This window comes from Equus przewalskii, chromosome 15 (assembly GCF_037783145.1).
Source record: "Equus przewalskii isolate Varuska chromosome 15, EquPr2, whole genome shotgun sequence".
Classification (NCBI taxonomy): Eukaryota; Metazoa; Chordata; class Mammalia; order Perissodactyla; family Equidae; genus Equus; species Equus przewalskii.
This window is the reverse complement of record NC_091845.1, coordinates 52,890,242-52,904,680: the sequence shown is the minus strand read 5'-3', so window position 1 is coordinate 52,904,680 and position 14,439 is coordinate 52,890,242. Positions and strand designations below refer to the sequence as shown.

At 42.9% G+C, this 14,439-nt stretch overlaps 1 pseudogene; it reads left to right on the top strand.

The window, feature by feature from the left end:
* Positions 1-209: 209 nt before the first annotated feature.
* Positions 210-1,383, top strand: LOC103561102 (kidney mitochondrial carrier protein 1 pseudogene; annotated as a pseudogene).
* The last annotated feature ends 13,056 nt before the right edge of the window (positions 1,384-14,439 follow it).

Here is a 14,439-nt window from a genome sequence, read left to right as displayed (position 1 = left end):
ATTTTACAGACATTTTAAAGACGGCAACAGTCTCCGAATTGATCTCTAAATTCAATAAAATCTCTATCACAATCCCAGCTGGCTTAAAAAAACGTTCTTGCAGGCAGGCTCCTGGGCCGCCCCCGCCGCTCGCCGGCCTTTTCTCCAGCTCTTGGGCGGCTGCTGGCTGTGAGCCTGCGGAGGAGGAGGCGCGGGGCTGCCGCCGCCACCGCCTCCGGGAAAAACCCTGTTGGAGACCATGTTTCCATGAATCAAAGGAGCGGGGACAGTGGTGAGAATGGCGGCCCTCAACCGGAAGCCCTTTGTGTACGGAGGGCTGGCCTCCATCCCGGCAGAATGCGGTACATTCCCAATTGATTTAACCAAGATGTGGCTCCAGATTCAATGGCAGACGAACGACGCCAACTTGAAAGAAATCCGGTACAGAGGCGTGTTGCATGCTTTCGTGACGATAGGCCGAGAGGAAGGGCTGAAAGCGCTGTAGGTCGGGATTGCCCCCGCGATGCTACGCCAGGCTTCCTATGGCACCGTCAAGATAGGCACTTAGCAGAGCTTGAAGCGATTATTTGTCGAACGCCCAGAAGGTGAGACTCTACTGATAAATGTGGTCTGTGGAATTCTCTCTGGAGTCCTATCCTCAGCCATTGCTAATCCAACTGATGTTTTGAAAATACGGATGCAAGCACAAAGCAGCAGCATTCAGGGAGGAATGATAGGCAGCTTCATTAACAATTACCAGCAAGAGGGACCGAGAGGACTGTGGAAGGGCGTGTCCCTTACCGCTCAGAGGGCTCCTATTGTTGTTGGCTTGGAGCTGCGGGTCTGCGACCTCGCCAAGAAGCATCTGATCCTCTGGGGCCTGATGGGAGACCCTGTGTCTACCCACTTCCTCTCAAGCTTCACCTGAGGTCTGGCCGGGGCCCTGGCCTCAAACCCTGTCGAAGTTGTGAGAACACCTGTGATGAATCAGAGAGTCCTTCGAGATGGCACATGCTGTGGCTACACGGGTACCCTGGATTGCTTGTTACAGACTTGGAAGAATGAAGGGCTTTTTGCTCTATATAAAGGGTTTTGGCCAAATTGGTTGAGACTTGGACCTTGGAACATCATTTTCTTTGTGACATGTGAGCGGCTGAAGAAACTGGATTTGTGACAAGTCCAGGCTCCATGAGGCAGCACTCTGAAAATGCTCACTTCGGAAACAGTAAAGCTTCCTGTGTTTCACACTGCTTCTCACCGCTTGGCACGTCAGATCCTGAGGTGTGAGCAACAGATGAAGACTGAGTTAGTTCAGATTGCTGTGTGTTGGCGTCAGATGCTCTGCGTCAGACATTTAATGGCATCAACTGTAACACCCAAACCCTAGACTTTACCATTAAAGTGCCCTTCAATAGCAAAGATAACATATGAAATGCATGTTTCTTGCTAAAGAAAACTTGCAAGATCAGGAACCGTGTACTGTTTTCTTCAGGGGAGAGGAGTGCCTGATGCCTGGCAGCTCTGAGCCGGGAAGACGGGGCTGCTCTGAACAAGCTCGTTGGAAGCAGAGAATAGAGCCTCCAAGAGGGGGTTACTGTCCCTGAACTCCTGGGGGCTTTTGCTTCTTGTCAGCTGAAGAACTTTCACACATGGAGACCTGGACTTTTCAACCCCAGGTGTAAACAGTGCAGGAACTAGATCCCTGGAACACTGCACTGCTTTGTAATTTCCTATTTTGGCAGGATCTTTCACTTATAATAAGTGATTTTAAGCCTTTGAAGACTTGGAATTGTTACAAAATATTGACATCTAAACCCACCATGGTGAGATGTGTTGGTTTTGAGGGTGACAGGGTCCGTGTTGATGGGAGGTGTTTCAAGCAGTTCAGGTTCTCTCTTAGGTAATGTTAGTAGTTTGCTCTTTGATTTTTAGCGAAGTTTTGTTTCCCAATCTGTAAAATGGGAATAATAACATCTATTGATGTTAAGGGTCAAATGAAGAAACCAGTAGCTGCTACTACGTGACTTGTAGAGTGAGTGTGTTTACATCATGCTGTCATGCAGCTGTCATCCCAGAATAAACAGCCTGTGTGTACAGAAGAGTCAATTTCTCAGGGGCTGCTCATTGTAATCCCGGGTGAAGCCCTTTGTCACGGGCCTTGTGAAAGAAAGAGCACTGTATAAGCTAAGATTTTATTCTCTTTTCTCTAGCAAAATGTTACAAGTGAATCGAAGAGTTGATTTTTCCAGATTTCCCAGTTTTTGCTTTAGTTCAGGTCATGTTTGTTAAAATATTTCCTGTCTTGGACTTCTGAATTACTTTGGATGGAAAATACTTGTTTGAAATTCTAAAAGCTATTTCTTCAGTGCTGCACCGATTTATCTAGTTTCTGATAAGAGGTGTGTAATAGCTCCCTTTCTTCTTTTCTTCTAAAGACGAGATAAATCATTCTCCCTCTTCTCTCTCATCTTCATCTTTGCTTTTCGAAATAAAAAATGACTCTGAGAGCCTCAGGAACTTTGCACTTCTAGAAGACAGCCCAGGAGAGGGAACATATTTGCTTGGGTACCTTCCGTTCTCCTCTTGGAGGACAACATTCAATACGTACTAACTGGGGCTCCAGGGCATAAACATGTGCGTATATGCCGGGCACCTCCCGGCTCCTCTAGCCCCTGGGCTGCTTCCTCCCTTGAAGCAGAATAGAAAGATGGGATGCAGGTTTTCCTTGGCAGATTGGACAATTTTCCTCCCAGTCACTTTCAGCTTGCCTTCTTTATTAATGTTGACTTTGACAAAGGTTTTGTGAAGCACAATTTTATTTTCAAAAGAAAGAGCCGAGACAAAGTCATTAGAGAAAGGAAGAAAGAAGGGGAAGTGGAGTGGTGTGGAGGTGTTAGTTGCTTAAAGACTGAGGTGAAAGTTCAGATCTCCCTGGGCAGCTCTAGACGTGACTCTGGGATGCTAGGCTCCTTCAGGCTTCTCTCCTGGTACCAAACCATGTCTTTAGGGAGAGGAGAGTTCTTTCCTCTTACCAAAACATTCCATTAACATGGTAAGGGCTTTCTATAGAAAGGCGTTCACTTTTGAGTTCCTTGAGTTTAAAGGATTACTTTGTATCAACCACTTTTTATAATGTAGAAAATTTGTTTTTTAAGTGTACATATAATTTCTAAAACAGTAGAAGCAAGTTCATTTTGAAGACCATGCAATATTCATTATATCAATTTATTAAAATTAGGTACATGTTCATACCAGGATGAAAAGAAATTCAAACCTTGCTGTGAAACTTAAGCACATTTTTGAGACAAAAATTTAGTGTTTCTTCAGTGTAGATTTATGAAACACCTTGTAGAACAGGATCTTACCCTGCTTTGGTTTTTCTGCTTCCTGAAGGGTTAATGCCATTGTTGAAGCTTCTGACCAAGAAAGAAGTTAAAGGCTTGGGAGACTTGATCCCCTTGTTTTCCGCGGTGTGGCTACAAGTTCTCCTGCCCCATTGGATATTGCTTAAATGTAGCAAAAGGATTTTTAGCTTTTATAACCAAAAAGAAGAAAATGGAATTTTTCGTTTGCTTGTCGAATTCTGTAATTATTGATAGTAAATGTTGCTGATCTATGATATAACAAATGGCTTCTGTTCTTCATATTTATTTATGTGCTCGAAATAGTATATATTATGCAAAGACTATAAATTTTTCATAGGGGCCGGCCCGGTGGTGCAGCAGTTAGGTTCGCACGTTCCGCTTCTCGGTAGCCTGGGGTTCACTGGTTCAGATCCCGGGTGTGGACATGGCACCGCTTGGCAAAAGCTATGCTGTGGTAGATGTCTCACGTATAAAGTAGAGGAAGATGGGCATAGATGTTAGCTCAGGGCCAGTCTTCCTCAGCAAAAAGAGGAGGATTAGCAGTAGTTAGCTCAGGGCTAATCTTCCTCAAAAATACATAAATTTTTCATATGCCTTTATATTTTGAGCTCTTTATTTAAACATCATTGCAATATGTGGCATAAACCTTGTCTCATTATTTAATAAACTGAAGTACTATATAATTAAAAAAAATTTTTGCAGAAGTTGACAAGCTGATCCTATATGGAAACAAAAGGTACCCAGAAGAGCTAAGACAATCTTGAAAGAGCAGAACAAAGTTGGAGGACTCACACTTCCAAATTCAAAAACTTACTACAAAGCTACTGGAATCAAGACAATGTGGTATGGCATGAGGATAGACATATAGATCAAGGGAGTATAACGGAGAGTCCAGAAATAAACCCTCATGTTCATGGTCAATTGATTTTTGACAACAGTGGCAAGATAATTCAATGGGGGAAAAGAATGGTTTTTTCAACAACTGGTGTTGGAACAACTGGATATCCACATGCAAAAGAATGAAGTTGGACCCTACGTCAGAATTATTGAGGACTACTATAAAAAATTAAAGTGGCTCACACAGATCTAAATGTAAGAACTAAAACTGTAAAGTTCTTAGAAGAAAACAAAGTTATAAATCTTCATGACCTTGGATTAGGCAAATTTATTGAGGCAAAAAGTAGATTAGTGGTTGCCTAGGGCTGTGAGAAAAGGGAGATGGGGAGTGACTGCTGATGGGTGTGGGGTTTCTTTTTGGGGTGATGAAAAGTTTCTAAACTTAGATTGTGGTGATGATAGCACAATTCTGTGAATATACTTAAAATCATTGAATCGTGCATTTTCAGTGAGTAAATTTCATGTTATGTGAATTATATTTCAATAAAAATGTTTGATAAAAGAATGTTTATAACAGTTTTATTCATAATAGCCCCAAACTGGAAACAATTCAATTGTCCATTAGCAGGAGAATGGATAAACAAACTTGGAGTATGCACACGATGTCAGCAATGTAAATGAAGGAATCGTCCATGTATGCAACAACATTGATACGCCTCAGAAACGTTATGTTGAGCCAAAGAAGCCAGACACAAAAGGGCACTTATGGTATGGTTCTATTTATACAAAGTTCTAGAATAGGCAAAAACTAATCTATGGAGAAAAAATTATAACAGTGTTTGCCTCTGGTGTGTGGTAGAGTGTCAATTGCAAAGGAGTACAGAGGAATAATTTGGGTGTTGGAAATTTCCTATATCTTATTGAATGTGGGTGACTCAGCTAGATATATTTGTCAAAATTTATTGTACTATACACATAAAAGCCTACATGTTTTATGGCATGCAAATTATATGTAAATAAAAAAATATTGCAGAAAAATGCTAGGATTAAGCATCTCTTAATCCAGAGGACCAGAACTGGGAAATGAAACAAAAGTGGTGAGCAAAGCTGAGACCTCAAGTCTGTTGGGTTCTGGGACCTGAAGCTGGCAGTAGATGCCAAAAATTCAGATCCTATGGGGTAACTCTGCTCGATACACTATGGGGGGCTTGAAGCCAGAGGCTATGGCAGGACAAGGCTACCCCACCTCTGAAATAAGGCAAAAGAATGGCTGGTTGGCAGCTGTAGGCCTTGTTAGGTTGGAGGATAAACACAAAGTCATAACTAAGATTTGAACTAAGCCCCAAGTGCATGGCTCAGTGATCAGATCTGTGATACCTCTCAGCCACTCCAGGACTTGAGATCCAAACCACCAACAGAAGACCTGGTTCTAGACTGTGACTCTAAGCTGCTAAGTGGAAGGAGTTTCGCTTGGGTTCCCTAGAAGCAGAACCCAAGACAGGGATTCTAGCGCAAATAATTTACTGCGGGCTGCTCCCTGGAAGCGGTTCTTCCAGCAGGCAGGAGCTAATCTCAGTCACTTGAGCATTTCACCCACTCTCCCTTCCCCCCTTAGCATTTGGTGTTGCAATTTTGGGAAAGGGACTCTGGTCTTTGTCGTCTGTTGATGTCAGCACCTGCTGAGATGCACCTCCTCCTGTCTGGGCCTTAACCATCAATCCATGAAGTGACCTGCTGAGTTGCTCTGCTCTCACGTACAGGACTTCCACAAAGCTACTTCTCAGATATTTTGGCACTCCTCTTGGGACACAGGAAACGCTATGTTTTCTCCCAATCTACTCTGCGGCCTCAGAGGCTTAGTGGGGCTGTCTTGAGCCTTTGCTACTTCATGCTGCTCTAGCTGACATGGGAAACGCTACGGCTCTCCACTCCATGTCTGGCTCATGGGAACCTTTGAAGGCTGCCTTGGTCCACGTGCAGACAGCCATGCTGTGTTGCCTCCGCCCTTGCACCGTGATGCGGAACTCAGGGATCTTGCTTCCTTTTCAGGCTTGGTCTTGAGAAAGGTGGCTCAAAACCCTAATTGCTCAGAGCTCAAAACCTTGTTGAGGATTCTACTGTGCTTCCCAACCCCAAGGGCTTGGCCATGAGGCAATGCCAGGACTTCTCTCAGGGTCACTCAGTAGCATCTGAACTTTTGCTTTTCTTCTGACTCCTCTCTCCCTCCCCCTTAGCCCATGGAAGCCTCATGCATCTCACGCCCCTTCCTAAGAAGTTGGACCTGGAGGAGAAAGGCAAGCATGTGTCATTTCAGGAATACAGGCGGGACATGTTTAATTTTAAAATTGTTAGAAACTCAGAGGTGAGAGTGGACAAAGAAGAGGAGAAAAGTGAAGATAAAAGGATGTCCAAGTCACATGGATGATAGTAGAATGTCTTGTACAAACTAGAATATTTATTATTTAATACCACTGAGCTCATGTTGCTGCAATGTAGACTGGCCCTTGTCCCCAGTCTCTTCAAAGTGTCTGTAAAATTCTAAAGATACAAAGGCCCAATGTGGGTAGGTTTTTGTGAAACTCAAGGGACTCAGTTCCACATTTGAGTCAAGATACTACAAAAGAATGTGTGGGATGGTGAGGTGGTTCATGAACTCAACTAATTCAGTGGAAGCAGAGGCAGAATGTCTAGCCGGAGGAAACTACGAGAAAGTAAGCGTTCCAGAGGTTCACAGAAATCTTGGGAAGGTCTTAAAGAGAAATCTCATCTAGATTTTTAAAGAGAAGGACACCTCAGCTGACATTTGTGTTAGACATGTTGGAAACACGTGGACCCACTCTCAGTCTGTGAGCGAAGTCACAGAAGCATTCTTTCATCCAGGAAGCATTGAGTGAGGACCTACTACAGGCTAGATGTGCTGTACTGGGTGCCAAGGATACAAGAATGAAAATCATATGGTACTTGTCACAAATGCTCTATCATTCAGTGGTAAATAAATAACTACAATATTACGAGCTAAGTGCCATAGAGAGGAATGTAACCTGAGAAGGAATCCATAGCCCCTGGCCTAATAAGCTTCAGGAGAGCCTAGCTCTTAGAGGATGTGAGAGTTTACTGTCTGTCCTATTGATTTCCTCTTCTGCCCCCAAGGCTCACAGAATATTTTGCCAACATAGTCCTAATCCGCAGGTCTGAATTTCTGACACAGTGCCCTGGATGTTTATTTATGTGTCCTTTGCCTAATTAAAAGATGGAAGTTTCTCTTCTTTTTCGATTATTGTTGTCATTAACTGTTGCTTCGTGAGCACAGGACTACGCTGCAGAAGCCCCATGATGATCAATTACGATACAGCAGTTAAACTGACAGGAGCGTAAAGGTAAAGTATTAAGAACAAGTTTTGCCAAAACAGGAAATTGCCCATTATCTCAAGAACTTCAGGTGAAATAACTGCCTTAATGTCCATAGTTAGCACGAAAAACAGCAGGCTCTTTTTGGAGGGGAGCATTTGTCCCAAAGAGACTGATCGTGAGGTTCTTAGCACATTTAGCATGAAGATGGAAGGATTTTACGAGACATGTTGTTTTCTTTAAGTGGGAGTTGAAAAGAACAATTCTCACCCACCATTTTCCATAATAACAGCAATCAAAAAAAAAAAGAAAGAAAAAAATTTTCTAAGTTTCGAGAGTTGAGAAGGGAAATAAGCTCTTGTATTGCAGACTCCTGCAACAGACGAATGCATGGGACTCTGACGCCATGGGAATTCTGTAACAGTCTTGCGTAAAGTCCAAACCTTCTTTCTTCTCTTTCTTTTAATGGATGAACAAACCCAAAGCAAAATATTCTTTGGGACAGCTCGGCAGGGAGAGGCAGCTCTGCCCGACGGAGGCCTTGCCTGGCCAGCTGAAGTAACCTTACATGTGATGAATCTAAGACAGTCATGAGAGGGAAGGGAATAGGGGAGAGGTAGGCCCGAACCCTCATTTTCTCTGTGCTACTGACGGGCTGTGTGACTTTAAGTCTGTTACTTATTTCTTGTTGTAATTCTATACATTTTTGCTTCATGTATTTTGAGACCACGTTGTTATATATATAAAATATGAAATATTTTTATCTTTCTGGTGAATTAAAAATTATCATTATGGGGGGCTGGCCCCGTGGCCGAGTGGTTGAGTTCGCATGCTCCGCTTTGGCGGCCTGGGGTTTCTCCAGTTTGGCTCCTGGGCATGGACATGGCACCACTCTTTGGGCCATGCTGGGGCAGCATCCCACATAGCAGAACCAGAAGGCCCTACAACTAGAATATACAACTATGTATTGGGGGGCTCTGGGGAGAAGAAGAAGAAGAAGGAGCAGGAGGAGAAGGGCAGGGAGGGGGAGACGGAGAGGGTGGAGGAGGAGGAGGAGGACAGGGAGGAGGAGACGGAGAGGGTGGAGGAGGAGGAGGAGGGGGAGGAGGAGGAAGAGGACAGGGAGGGGGAGATGGAGAGGGTGGAGGAGGAGGAGGAGGGGGAGGAGGACAGGGAGGGGGAGACGGAGAGGGTGGAGGAGGGGGAGGAGGAGGAGGGCAGGGAGGGGGAGATGGAGAGGGTGGAGGAGGAGGAGGAGGAGGACAGGGAGGGGGAGACCGAGAGGGTGGAGGAGGAGGAGGAGGAGGACAGGGAGGGGGAGACAGAGAGGGTGGAGGAGGGGGAGGAGGAGGAGGAGGAGGACAGGGAGGGGGAGACAGAGAGGGTGGAGGAGGGGGAGGAGGAGGAGGAGGACAGGGAGGGGGAGACCGAGAGGGTGGAGGAGGGGGAGGAGGAGGAGGAGGACAGGGAGGGGGAGACGGAGAGGGTGGAGGAGGGGGAGGAGGAGGAGAAAGATTGGCAAGAGATGTTGGCTCAGGTGCCAATCTTAAAAAAAATTATCATTATGAAGAGAGCTTCTGTATCTCTTTTTATCTTGAAAGATACTAATAGTACATCTGTTTATTTGTTTTTTGATTTGCATTTTCCACCTTTCAACTTTCAACCTTTTGGTATCCTTATGTTTCAATTTGGTTTCTTGCAGACAATAGATAGGTTATAAAAGACCCATTCTGGCAATCTTGGTCCTTTGTTGTATTTAGCCCATTTATATTAATGTGATTACTGATATATTTGTGTATAAATCTTACTTCATGGATTCTATTTGTACTACCTATTACAGGTTTCTTTTTCTCTCATTTCTTGCCTTTTTTTTTGAGAGAGTATATTTACATTTTCAAAGTTCAAAAGAAATCATTTACCTTTGCCCTTATTACAGATATTACCAAAATAAGCCTCCAGACTAAAAAATAACAACAACAAAAAACTAAAAGACTTTAACCTATGTCTATTGTCCCTGTCTCATAGTTCTCGTTTTCGTGTATTATGATTCAGCATTGTGAGGTCCCCCAGCCATTATTGCTACTGTGTCATGAATGTAATATTTGTTTACATTTATGCATGGATTTACCACTGTTTTTGCTCTTTGATATTTTTCACATCCTAGACTCTCCTTCTAGAGTCACTTTCTTTCTTCCTGAGTTACGTGCTTTAGTACATCCTTCAATGAGACTCTGTTTATGCTTCTCAAAAAATGTCTTAATTTTGCCAATATTCTTGAGAGATAATTTCATTGGGTAAAGAATTCTAGGTTGGCAGTTGTTTCCCTTCAGTACATTGAAGATATCATTCTATTGTCTTTGGTCTTTTATTTTTGCTTTTGAGAAGTCTCCTTTTAGTCTACCATCACCTACTTAAAGGTAATCTTTATTCTCTGACTACTTTTAAGATGCTTCTATTTATTGCCGGTGTTCTTCAGTTTTACTATAGTTAAGAAGTTTTACTTCTTCAATATATGGACTGACATCGTACATTGATTCTAGAAAATTCTCATCTATTATTTCTTCAAATACTACCTCTGCTGAATTCTATCTTCGCCTTCCAGAATTCAGATTAAACATATGTTAGATCATCTCACTCTATCCCCCATGTCTCTACATCTTCTCTTCCATGTTTTTCTTTTTATTTGTTTGTTTTCTATGCTATATTCTATATTTCTTCTGATCTATATTCCAATGCACTAATTCTCTTTTCTGTCATGTCTAACCAGCTCCCAAAACCATACATTGAGTTTTAAAATTTGGCTCTTTTATTTTTCAGTTCCAAAAGTTCTATTTAGTTCTTTTACAAATCTGTGATGTCTCATCATAGAGTTTCACATCCCCTGCAGATATTTTCAATGTTATTTGTCTTTAAATATTAAAGAATATTTATTTTAAAATATGTTTCATAATTTCAATATACAAAGCCTGTTTGTGTTTGTTTCTGCTAGTTCCTGTTTATATTGCTTTGTTTTCTTGTGTATTTGGTTATATTTGACTGTGACTACTCTCTGACCTTGAAAATTATTTGGGGGGATTTCCCAAGATGTAGAATGAAAGTGCCCTTGTTCCAAAGATGATTTTGAGTTTGCTTCTGTCAGACATGAAGAGGCATTATTGGTTCTGTGAAACACTTTAATTCATTGCCTGAAGTTTATTGGACTATACGTGATGCAAATTGAGACTATAAATCCTCACTACGGCTGGCCTGTACTCACAGCCTATCAGGGATGGGTTGGCAGTTATTCCTGCCTCGCTCAGCATCAAGGCACCTGTCCATACATTCCCTGGGAATTCAGAGAAGGGAGGGTGGTTACCATTTGTTCCACTCCTACCCTGAGGATTGCAGCCACCCAGATTAATGTGGGTCAGTATCCTATTAGACTTCCCAACTTTGATGAGTGCTAGGCATTGACTTCTGTGCGCCTGGCCTCATGAACTCATCCAAAAACAGTTTTCAGGTTTACTGTCAGTTTACTTTGGATCCTCAGATGCAAAAATGTCTCTGAATGATTTGTTCATCTTTCTTTCTTACTAGCCTATCAGCTTCTCAATGCTCTATGATAGAGGATTGTTAATTTCTCCCTGTAGTTCTATCATTTTTTTCTTTATGTATTTTATTTTATGCATACATGTTTAGAATTGATATATCTTCTAGATGAATAGTAATTTCCTTATTGTTGTGGTGACTCTCTATTCCTAACGATGCTTTTAAATTAGTCTTTTTTTTTTTCGGTATCACTTCCAGGTGGAAACTTTAAGAGTCAGTGTGTGATTTTCCACCTTCCTTTTTGCCTGCTTTGTGGAAGGAATGCTCTAGGTGGTGACTGCTCTGTCAGCTCGGGTCCTAGTGTGAAAACAAATAGGGAACTAAGACCTCTAACTAGTTGGCAAAGGACATGTAACAAGAATGAGAAATGAATCTTGTTGTTTTAAGCCACTAAGTCTTGGGTGTTGTTTGTATATAACATAACTGAGCCTATACTGACTGATACAGAAATATTGGTCTAAATCACCAAAAATATTATCCTCATTATACAATCATACAAGACACTTCACATCTAGCTCCTTGATCTCACTGTGGCCTCGTGTGTTCTCAGATCTCTCCAGCCCTGTCATATATATTTCTGTGAATGGTCTTGCCTTCTCTTAGCTCTGGCTATCTGCATATGCTGTTAAATTTACCTCAGATGCTTTTCCCCCACCCTTCTCATGGCTAACTTTTACTCATCCTTCAGGTTTCAATTTAGATATCTATAGCAGATGCTGATGGCCTACCCAAAACTCCTTTAGGGACTGGTGTACATGGTCCCCAGCTTCGGTGAGCATTGCCTGCTAATAGTTCACAGATGCCCTCCTCTCTTTTTGTTTGGCCACCTCCCCACCATCTTCCCATAGCATAACTAGTTTCTCCTCCCCCTCAGTGGCAGCCTGCAGCCAACGGCTGGCTGACATGGGGGGAGTATAAGAGACTGGCCCCCTTGACTCAAGGTGAGACCAATTTTGTGGTGCAATTAATATGTGTGCGTTTCTCTGGAATTAGCCAGCCCAAGCTGACCTACTGCCTGACCTCAGACACAGGAGTGAGCCAAATCAACATCAGCAGAGCCTGGGCCAGAACAGAACTGCCTAGCAGAATTGTGAACTAAATAAACAGTTGTCTTAAGTTGAAGGTAGTGTCCTTGCTTATCTTTATTCCCCTGCCCCATGTTCTTCCCTCATTCCCTTTCCCCTTAGAGCAGCCCCTCTATAAACCACATGCACCCGAATCCTTGTCTTATGCTCTGCTGTAAGAGAGTCCCTGACTGCCTGGGCCTGGACTGTGAACCCCTCCTGTGCTGCTCCGTCACTTGTGCTGTCCTGTCCTGGGTACCCATGAGACTGCATCGAAACTGTTTACTTACCTCTCCTACTGACTATAAACCTCTTGAAGGCATGGGCCCTGTTTTTATTATTATTGCTACTGGTAGTAGCTCTATACTCTTTAAAAAAGAGATTGAGAGAGGGGGTTGTAAACTGTTTACCATTTTATCCCCAATTCCTAGTATGTATTAGGTACTCCCTAATAGTTGAATGAATGAATGAATGATTGAAGGTTGTCCTAGATTTAACAGAGATACAGCCTATAAGTACTTTTGTAGAGCATATTGGAGATTAATAATATTTCCATGAAGAACGGATCTTGGGGACTTTTCAGGTGCAAAGACCAAGGACTTAAGTGATAGGATCTCTGAAATGAAGAAGAGACAATTCCAGTGTATAAAAACATGGGAGCAGAAAAAGGCAGAATTTTGGTACCAACAGAAAGAGGAGCAGTTGAGACCAAGATGATGTTGAAGGGTCCTGCTCAGTGAGCAGGCGCTGAAAGTTTGGTTCACTCTCGCTGTATGGTATTCACATTCTACATGTTACTACATAGGTAACATGGGTACTGTATTTTTATATGAGTGAAGAGTTGGTTATTCTCAAAAGCATTGTTCTATTTGAATACGAGATGGGTGGCTCCTCCCTATCTATTAAGAGGTAAAACTCTGGTGTTGGGAGTGGGAAAAATCAGATGATTATCCTAGTCTCCTTTCTTCCTATCTTCCAGCTCTATCCTCCTGAACAAGCAGAATCCCATCTTTAACCAGGTTGGCTTCAGTAGAGTTTGTAATGAGACTGACATGAATCTGTAATGACCTCAGGACAGGGTCTGGAAGATGTATCCAATAAATACTTGCCTATTATCAGCTTATCAGGCAATCACAGAATTTTTTAATAGAAAGATAGGCAAAACCAGTCCTCTACCCAACCATCTTCCATCTAGCTGTTCTTTCTTGTAGATATTTATTTAGTACTGCAAAAATCCCGTCTAATGGACAGACTTGGCATTTAGATTCTAGGCAATCTCAATTTTGGAGTGCAAACCATGAAAAACTCTTCAAGGTCCCTGGGGGCTCTGGGAACGGCCCAAGAACCTCTGATCCACTACAAATTAACTCTTCAGTGTGGTTTCTCAAGTACTTTATCGTATTCGTTCTTTGCAAATGCATATTGGTGTGTACCAAGCAGGGCAGAGAGCGGGCCCGGTCACCCACAAGGAAAGTTGTGAGTTCTTATCATCCCAAGAGCTTGAGTTGATGTCAATCTGCAGTGCCTCTCCGCCCACTCCCAGTCTCTTCAGCCCGTCTCATCTTGAGGAAGAGCTCCCTCCAGAGAAAAACTGTGAGTTGCCATTTGACTGCTCAACTGCAATTCCATGTAATGCCTCTCTGCTTGCTTCTTTCGAAGAAATTCGCTGCTCACGCAACTTTTCAGCGAAATTCCTGGGGAATTCGCTGAGTGTCAAAGAACAAGTCAAAGCAGAAGAGAGGCTGGGCTCCGCGATGGTTGGTTTTGTCAAGGCCAAGGCCCGGCCTTGGGAGAAAGCCATCTTCCAGTGTGGAGGATTCCTTGCTTCCTGACCTGTGTCCACCGGGGTCCCACATGTACTAGCCATTCTGCTCACCACACACACACACAAGACTCATGGGTCATTCACCAAAACCTGGGGCCACAGCTCTCACACATGACCTGACAGCAAGCCAGGCAGCATGGCTGAAAATTTATTCTTCTGTGTTTTGAGTTTTCTCAAATGGATACAAAACTTTCTCCTTGCAGCCCAATCAATCAAGGCAACCTGCCTATGGGAAAAGAGTGTATGATTTGGAGGCAAGAGACTTGAGTCTCAGCTTGGCCCTCCCAATTTTGGGTAAATCATAATCCTTCCTACCTCTCAATTTTCCTAAACTGCAAATTGGGCTGCATGTCACTTGTACTATTTCTTCAAAACAGATACTATGTGCAAATTAAAACATCAAAAGTACTTTATAAATATTGTTATTAACTAC